The sequence below is a fragment of the Lactuca serriola genome, chromosome 2, assembly GCF_051521515.1.
Source record: "Lactuca serriola cultivar US96UC23 chromosome 2, Lser_US96UC23_V15, whole genome shotgun sequence".
Lineage (NCBI taxonomy): Eukaryota > Viridiplantae > Streptophyta > Magnoliopsida > Asterales > Asteraceae > Lactuca > Lactuca serriola.
The window spans coordinates 37,333,629-37,343,756 of NC_136409.1; the positions used below are offsets into that span (position 1 = coordinate 37,333,629).

The following is a 10,128-nucleotide window of genomic DNA, read 5'->3' on the forward strand; positions in this document are numbered from 1 at the left end:
CTCAAGGAGGGCATAATGGAGATAATGGAGGAGAGACTCAGATTATTCAAAGCTGAGATTGATGCGGGCCAGGTTGGAGCTCGAACTCCATCGTTTCGGGACTTTAAAGCGTGTGGAGCACCGAAGTTCTTTGGAGTCCAAGACCCCATTGTGAGTCGACACTGGGTGGCAGACAAGGAAAATGCCCAGCGCATGATTTTTTGTCTGGAGGCGGAAAAATTGCGTTTTGCATCGTGTATGTTGAGGGATCGTGCCCGTGACTGGTGGGAAGAGGTGACCAGACAAGTGGGAGCAGCCGAGGTGGCTGAGATGACATGGGCCGACTTTGTTCGGCGATTTGATTTGGACTTTGCACCACCCATTGAGGTGCAATGACTAGTGCGAGAGTTTCATGATTTGCAGTAGACCACGGAGACTGTGGTGAAGATCACCGCCAAGTTTCGGGAACGAGCTTTATTGATTCAACAATACACTACCGATGAGGAGATGAGGCGAACCCGATATTATTCCATGTTGAGGGACGATATTCAGGAGTTTGTGAGCTTTACGGGGTGCAAGACCCTGAATGAAATGGTGGAGAAAGCTCAGGAACGAGAAATGGAGTTGGAATCCCGCACGAAGCAGAAACTTGAGCAGGCTCAAACAGCAGTAGGATAGGCTAAGAAGCCTAAGACATCAGCCACTCCCAACAAGGGTCAACAGGGTCGAATCCGATGTGCCAAGTGTAGTTGGGTACACAGTGGAGCTTGCCGTATCGCAGGCTCGGGATGCTATGCATGTGGCCAACATGGCCATATGAGCAGGGACTGTCTCGTGAAGGGCTTAATCTGTTTTCACTGCAACCAGACCGGCCATAAGTGGGTCAACTGTCTGAAGTTGCAGGGAGGAGGAGGAGCAATGGCAGCGCCTGTGCCCGCCAGAATGAGGATTACCGATGGTCACACTACTAAGGCGGAAGCCCCGATAGTTAAGAGTCGGGCATTTCAGCTGACTACCGAGGAGGCACGGGCATCACCAGACGTTGTGGCTGGTATGTAGTTATTCTTCCCTACTCTATGTATCTGGTTCGCTTATTTGTACTATATGCTTGTATAGGGACCTTTTTCGTCAATGGTATGCCTGCTCATGTCTTGTTTGACTCAGGTGCTACCGGATCGTTCGTATCTCTTGCGCTTAGCAAGAAGTTCTGGGACTCGCCGGGAACTTTGGATTCCCCGCTCGAGGTGGAGATTGTAGATGAGCGCATCGTTAGTGCTATGGGGGTGTATAGGGACTGTGTCCTGAATATGCTTGGTGAGGGATTTCGTGTCAACCTAGTCCCGATGCCGTTACGAGGGTTGAAAGTGATTATCGGAATGGATTTGTTGGGGGCCAACGGGGCCATGATTGACTGTGAGCATCAGTTGGTGAGGGTTAGAACCCCAAGTGGGGGAGAACTGGTGATACATCGTGATAGGGCATCGCAAGGGTATGCTAATTGACGTGTGATAGTAGTAGATATGGCTTTTTATGGATAATGTGATATGTGGTTTGTGTGGGGTATGCTCTGGGGGTCTCACTAAACTTTCTACTGACCGTCTGTGGATTTGTTTCATGTACATCGGAGCCTAAAGGTAAAGACAAGGCGTGATGATGCGGCGTGCATTCTATCTCTCCTTTTCGATATGGGTTGGGGGACACTCTGATGTTCTGAAAATAATAATGTTGTAATGTTGGTGGTTTTGAAAACAATTATTGGGATTTTCATGTTTTATGAAGTATGGTTGACTAATTAAAAAAAAATCTTTGTAAATTTGGGTCGTTACAACTTTTTTAAATAGGCGTGTAAATCATATGAATCAATAACAGTATATTATAAAAGCAATAGATAGAACTTCTCATTTTATCATTCTTAAAATCATATACGTATATAACAATAAGCATGATTAAAACCAAGGTTCTAAATAATGTAAGGCGTGACTTGACGGCAAGGTAAAAGTTAAGCCATGATAAGCCTTGGTGAGCCATGATGTTTTCCAATGCGTGACTATATTATATACATTAAAAGATATAAATCATATAATTATTGAATTTTATCAAACATATGAAGTTTTTAGAAGTGTTATATTAATATATAATAGAAAAAAGTTAACAAAACCTCATTTATTTTAGGTCCAATAAAAAAACCAAAGAAAAAAAACAAAAAAACTCGTTCCTTGAAAAAAAAAAACTCGCGCCATAATGCAATAAGGTGTGCTTTGATGCGTTATTTGGGCGTCACGCTTCACAAACCCGCCTTGGACATTTTCGTAACGGCTACACCACGCCTCGCGCCATGGCACACCTTGAGGCGCACCATGACGCACTTTTTAGAACCATGATTAAAACGATAACAAGCCTTACGGGCCTTCCTTGTCATATATGTATAACACATAAGTCCTTTTGGTTATATACCGATCTAAGCCTTAAGGTTAGTCGCCCACACGAAACATTATCAACCTTATCCCTTCTCCGGATATTGCAATTTCTTTAATCTTTTCCCAGGATATCTTAAATTTCTTACCCCTTCTCGGGATATGATAAGTACTTATCCTTTCTAAGGATATCAAAAGACCTTATCCCTTCGTAGGACATCACAATTTTTTATCCGTTATCGGGATATCACAATTCCTTATCTCTTCTCGGGATATGATAATTCTTTATCCCTTCTCGAAATATAAAAAATCCTTATCCCTTCTCGGGATGTCACAATTTCTTATCCTTTCTCAGGATATCAAAATTATTTACATACTACTTTAAATTTACAAACACTAACACATGTGCGGAATCGATACCTCTTTTCCAATTAATTACAAACTCGTTACTAAACACATATGTGGACTTTATACCCTTTGCTGGTTAATTACCAGGTAGATACTCTAACACATATGGGGAATATATACCCCTTGATTGTTGACTACAAGCTAGATACTTTTACACATATGGGGAATCTATACCCGTCATTGGTTAACTACCCATTATATACTCTAACACATATACTCTAACACATATGGCATGCTAAAGCCATTATAATAAAACTACAAGATATGCCTTTTTTTTAACCATACACATAAGAGTATCAATTGTTCAAATATTCAAACAATTACATAAACATTTTTGTACAAGAAAACTTACTTTACTATGTACTTATTTAGAATACCACATGTACTCATGAGTTCAATTAGGGATGTTCTCCTCTTTACAATACTAACGGGACTAAAGCTTATATTATCCGGGTCCATATTTTTAAAACCGAATTAAGTATGACTTAATTAACCAGGTCCGATCAAACTGATTTATTCAGACGAACAACGATAATAATAATCGTTACAAGTTAATGACATTCTAAACATTGGTAGTTTGTAACTATTTTCATTATACTTCATATTTATTTTTAATGATTTTCTTTGGAACTAATAGTAGCACTGTAAACCACATTTCCATAGTTTCTTTTTTGTAATTACAAGGTTTCATAATTAGTCAAATGACTTAAATCCATTCAAATACACCATCATATACGTCCAAACGAATAACAAAAACAATGGATCGTTAAAAATCTAAAACCAAAAGAAAACCAATCAAATTCGAAAAAAAGATATAATCATATCAGAGACAATATATATTTAAAACCCGACACACAACATGCCATTAATCAAACGAAAATGGACAATAGAAAAGCATGTAAAAAGGTACACATTCATGTTCTTTACAATACTCAAACTCTTAGTTTTTTAATCGATTTTTTTCTATATATATATATTTATGTATATATAATTTATAGCCTTCATCATGATTTGTAAATATGAATTGATCTATACACAATAATATTTTGTTATAGATAATTTATGTTGTACACCCATCTAAACTATAAAATTATTATATATGACAAAAGTTTATTGTATACGCATCAATTTGGTTCATAAATATTTAAGAGTGCTGCATCTAATAAATTTTTTAAAGATATGTTTTTTTTTTTCAAATATAAGTTATCATGTGTTTCAAATTGACACATATCACCAATGTACTACTTTTTTAAATAAGAATAATAAGAGTCCATTAAAGTTTACATCATAAGCATATAACCTTATTTAGTTATTTTATTATTAGGGTAATCCTTAATTACTCTTTACTAAATTAAATGTTTCTCTTTCTTTAAGGAAAAAATCATCCAAAAGAAAACCGACCGTACTACTTTGCATTCATAAACTTTATACCCCTTATATTTTAATAAAGAATATATGCTAATTACAGCTAAATAATTATTTTTATTAATCTTTATTTTGACCTTCAAAATTAAATATTAAATTATATTTTTACAAGATTTTGTCCATACCAGAAGACTGTGACGTCACGGCTCCTCTTTTTCAGCATAAAAGCTCAACACAAATCTCATCTTCTTTCTTCACTTCACTCAAACCCAAAAACCAGATATGGCTTCTCACTTCTTTCTCTTTCTCTCTTTACTCACGCTCTACGCTGCCGGAACCGCCACCGCCACCGCCACGTCCACCACTCTCGACGTCGCGTCCTCTGTCCAGAAAACTCTCGACCTCCTGAACCCCACTTTACTCCAACAACAAGTAGAAAAAACCACACCTGAATCGACATCTTCTTCGTTGTCTTTCACCCTCCACCCTCGATCCTCCATCCACCATACCCACCACCACCACCATGATTACGAATCTCTAACCCTCTCAAGACTCGCTCGCGACTCGCACCGAGTCACCTCGCTCACAACGAAGCTCAATTTCGCACTCGCCGGAACCAATAAGTCGGAGTTGAAACCGGTTGTGGAAACTGACTCGATGTTACGACCGGAGGATTTCTCTACGCCGGTATCCTCCGGGATATCTCAGGGAAGCGGGGAGTACTTTGCTAGAGTCGGATTGGGTACGCCGGTGCAATCGTACTACATGGTTATCGACACCGGAAGTGATATCAATTGGCTTCAATGTCAGCCTTGCTCCGATTGCTACCAGCAAACGGATCCGATTTATAACCCTTCGGCGTCGACTTCTTATGGTACGTTAGCCTGCGGCTCTCAGGAGTGCTCGTCGCTGGAAATCACCGCCTGCCGGAACGATGTTTGTTTGTACCAGGTGTCGTACGGAGACGGGTCGTTCACCGTCGGCGACTTCGTGACGGAGACGGTGACATTTGGGAAGTCCGGTTCCGTTCCGAAGGTAGCGATGGGTTGCGGTCATGATAACGAAGGGTTGTTCGTCGGCGCCGGAGGGCTTCTTGCGCTTGGCGGTGGGCCATTATCTTTACCTTCACAGATCAAAGCGACGTCATTTTCGTACTGTCTTGTTGATCGTGATTCCAAAACCTCCTCCACTCTGGAATTCAATTCCGCCCCGCCGGCGAACTCTGTCACCGCGCCGTTGTTACGAAACCCAAGAGTGAAGACTTATTTATACGTCGGAATGACCGGGATAACCGTCGGTGGACGACCCCTTTCCATTCCCCCTTACATTTTCGCCGTCGACGCTACCGGAAGAGGTGGGGTGATCGTCGACTCCGGCACCGCCGTGACCCGGTTGCAGTCTCAAGCCTACAATTCTCTGCGCGACGCCTTCACTCGGCAAGCAAGAAACTTGAAACCCACCGAAGGGTTTTCCCTGTTCGATACTTGTTTCGATTTCTCAGAGCTGACGAGAGTGGCGGTGCCGACGGTGGGGTTGACGTTCACCGGAGGTAAAACGCTGCCGTTAAAACCAGAGAATTACCTGATTCCGGTGGATTCACGTGGGAAGTTTTGTCTTGCCTTTGCTCCGACAGATTCATCACTGTCGATCATCGGTAATGTCCAGCAGCAAGGGACACGTGTCGGTTACGACTTGACTAAATCGACCGTCAGTTTTTCGCCCAATAATTGTTAAATTTAAAGGAAAACATTTTATTATGATATGTGTACTTTTTATCATCTTCTACTAAAACTGATAAAAAAATCATATTATTGGATTTCAATGTTTTATCTTTTGTATATTTTTTTATAAATCTATTAATTAATTATAAAGATCCGTTTACTCATCGAAGTTACATTTGATAAAGCATTCTTGGTTGAAGTTTGATTAATGGTATTAAAATTTTCAACAAATATTATATTAGACTCCAATACCAACTCAAGTTAACAAACTAGTTGAAAAAATAGTTTATTGATAAAAGAATTTATAAATTAACAATAGGTGATAAACTGTACATTATAAATTTAATATAACATAAATAAATATAAATATATATAATTAAAAATTAGCCTTTGATATACTTAACTATATATTTAGAATACTTTTCTTTAACAAGCTTTATAAACCTCTTAAAAGTTGTTGGATGTTCGATTTTAGTTTATCAAAAGCCATCTTATAAGTTATAGTTTATAAACAATAATCAATTATTTTTATAATTTTATCAAACATTAAATTAAAATAAACAAATTTACTTTTATTAACTAAAATATTAAATATTTCTTTTTTAATATTTTAAACATAATTTTTTTGATCAATTCTAAACTCATGTTGAAAAAAACCGTATAGAGTAATAAATAATAAAATCTTGAGATGATAAATTATGGGTATCCGTGCCTGTATGTTTGTCGTAAGAATTATGGGATATATATATATATATATATATATATATATATATATATATATATATATATATATATATATATATATATATATATATATTATTTGCAAATATTATAATTTGTTTATTTAATATATATCGGTAAGTGATTATTTGGTTGGGTTGCTCAGAAATGGTATTTACTCTTTGTAGGAACCAATATAAATTTAAGAATAATATTTATGAGTATAGTTGAGTTGTAAGGTGAAAGGTGTTGGAAACATTTAAATCGGTGAATTATGACCTTTTCAAAAGCAAAAAGTACATAATTTTTTTCCTATGCTATGCAAAACGTTATAAGTCAAATAGGGATGCTAAATTATGAAGTTCATGATTAGTTTTTTTATTGATTATGTAAAGACCCTCTCTAGTAATTCATTTAAAATCCATAATAATAGCGATGACAACCTATCTTTACTAAGATGAAAATCCATATTATTAACTCGTTACAGAAGATGTTAGTGTTATAAATTTCTTGATTGGTATGTATAACTACTTATAAAACATAGAAGCCATAAGAACCTACACAACGCTCATCGTGATTTGGGAATTGAAGTTGCCAACTAACACCGATAGTTGATCGAGTTAAATGACAATTAAAAGGGAAATAAAAGGTTTCTTGTAAGTATGGGTGACAAGCGTATTGTGTAGTGTCGTTCAGGTTGTAACTTATGTGGGTCAAGATAACTTGACCCTAGTCTGATCTGTTTAATTATTGTATTGAATAGTGTTAACCGGGTACTTTTATAGTTAGTTCGTGTCTGGTTGACGGATTTAAGGTTTGGACCTTGTAACTATATCATGTAGTGCTAGATTAAAACACTAAGAGGTGGAAAAGAAAAAACAGGAAAATAGGAAAAAGTAGTAGTTGGGGAGGTAGAGGGACTATATTCAAAATAAGTTTAGAAGGAAGTCACATTGATAGAGATGTAGGCGAGTGATTAATCTAAATGATCAATTATTAGCCCGGATGCAAGTAAACCAAGGGCACTCCAAGTTTATTCTCGAAGGAAAAAAGAGAAATTGAGGAAAGTGGCAGAAGTTGGTTAGAGGAGAGAGTGAAGGGTAAAAGGAGAAATCGAGGAAAGTGGTTAAAGTTGGTTAGATGAGAGAAGAATAAATAGGGAGGGAAGATTACATAATAATCGTGTTAGAATATTTTTCCTTCTTTTGCACTAACTCCTAGAGAGGGAGAAGCTCCCTAGGATGTTCTTTTGATTTTTGCAATTACCATTCATGAAATTCAATGTCTTCTTCTCTAAGCTTCTTCTTATTAACTATTTATTATCTCTTTAAGAATGTTTAGTATATCATTGGTCCGACGTGCCCTTGACCTGCCGATTTCTTGTGATTTTGTTACACCATGGAACCACGTTCTCGACAAGCTAGATTTGATCAACATCAACAAAATATACAACGTTTACTAGCTAATGATGCAAAGATTAAGACTACAATTGAAGTTTTGGATGTAGATCGGGTGGAATCCACTAGGTTTCAAATTTTCATGATGAATTAGATGAAACAACAAGACAAAACCATCGTCATCCACCACCAGTGGGATTTCTGGCGTTGTTGACATATCTTCGTATTCCACGACACCTCAAGGCGGTGGTGCACGACATGAGACTAGTAGTGGTCCAAATTTGTCTTCTTTTACCACTAGCTTCTAAGGGGTTACCTTCGGCAGTGAAAATAATTAAGCTCCTGAGTTTTATGTATTTGATCCTTAGGGTTGGATTTAGAAAACAAACCTCTATTTCAACACTAACGATGCTTCTCTTACACTTTGCATTTGATTAACCCAGTTGAGCATGGTGGATGTCACATAACACTAGTTTGCAGTTGTTACTCAAGTTAATGAATCGATTACGTTGGAACAATTTCAAGTAGAGTTGTGTAACATCTGGAATTTCAGGTATTATATTTATTCATTTTATTTCAAGTTTTGTGGAAGAACTCGGCGAGTTGGTGCGTAGACTCGCCGAGTAGAGACACAAATCATTATCCGGATGAATGGCTGGACTCGGCGAGTTGCCCCGAGGACTCGACGAGTCCACTCTGTTTAATGAAACCCTAATTCCTAGGGTTTGGGGCCTATTAAGGGGCCTTATGGCTGTCATTTGCGGCTACCAGACCCCAGAGAGAAACCCTAAGTGAGCTAGAGCGATTGTGAGAGGAAAGGAGCCATTTCTTGATCACTTGTTGGTGTTTTTGCAAATAGAAGAGGACCAAGGCAAGATGAGGCTGAAGAGGGTGCTAATCCAGTGATTCCAGGGCTCAGAGACTTCATTTTGAGGTATTCATTCGACCCTTCTTCAGTTTATGGTGTAATTCCTTGAGTTAGGGCTTTTTAGCCCCTTTTAGAGGAAGGTTATTGAGTAATTGGTCCCTTCTCGTGTTGGTGCTGTAGATCTGGACCCAAAGAGGTCCAGAGACCCTTTTCCCTTGAGCTTTATGAGTGTTAATGGGGGTTATGAGCTTTGGATGTCATTTTAGTGGTCATATCTTCAAATAAGGCCTTTAAGCCTTTGCATGAGCACCAAAATGTTAGCTTTACGTGATTATCATGCTTGGGGAGGCCAGGTCTATGATTGTATGGGACGGATCTGACCTCAGATGTTGTTTTGAGAGTGTGCATGCCATGAACTCGCCGAGTCCCAAGAACAGACTCGGCGAGTAGTATAAAGGTTGCCCATTAATCATTCAGTGAGTGGACTGCCGAGTTGGGGGATGACTCAGTGAGTCAGAAAGGGATTAGAGGACTGAAGTTCAAGGCTGTACTCGCCGAGTTGTTCTTGAAACTCGGTGAGTTGAGTCGGGGTGGCCCCATGATTCATGCCTGATGTAACTCGTCGAGTTTAGGGAGGGACTCGACGTGCCAAGCGTGACAAAGAGTTAGGAGTCATGTGTGTACTCGCCGAGTCACCGGAGTGTACTCGGCGAGTTGGGTCAAAGTTTGACCGTTGACTTTTGTTGACTTTTAGGGTTTGGTCAACAATGGAGCCATTGAGTCGAGAGGGGGGTAAAACAGTCTTTTACCCTTCTGAGGGTGATAATAGAGGATCGAGTCTAGCCTCGAGTGTTATATTTATGAGGATATTTACTTTGTGTGAATAGGCGGAGGCTAGGCAATACTTCTACCGAGTTAGGGATTTACGAGAGTCTGAGGTGAGTCTTCTCAATATATTTTACCTTGAGTAGGTAATTAGAGTTATATGAAACAGTGTTGTATGCTATATATGTGTTATGTGTTGCACTGCATTATTCTATGTGATTTATGTTGTGCATGCTACAGAGTTAGAACCGGAAGGTTCACAGAGATAGAACCTGAGGGTTCACAGAGTTGGGTGCACGGACCCACAGAGTTATAGCCTCGAGTGGCTAATATGTGTTATATATGGTATTTTGGGGAACTCCCCAAGCTTCGTGCTTACAGTGTTTTGTGTTATGTGTTTCAGGTACTAGTGAGGATCGCGGGAAGGCGCC

At 38.8% G+C, this 10,128-nt stretch overlaps 1 pseudogene across 1 annotated transcript; it reads left to right on the top strand.

The window, feature by feature from the left end:
- Positions 1-4,405: 4,405 nt before the first annotated feature.
- Positions 4,406-5,988, top strand: LOC145086147 (protein ASPARTIC PROTEASE IN GUARD CELL 1 pseudogene; annotated as a pseudogene). The gene has a single exon (XR_013700309.1). The product of XR_013700309.1 is annotated as a protein ASPARTIC PROTEASE IN GUARD CELL 1 pseudogene (transcript).
- The last annotated feature ends 4,140 nt before the right edge of the window (positions 5,989-10,128 follow it).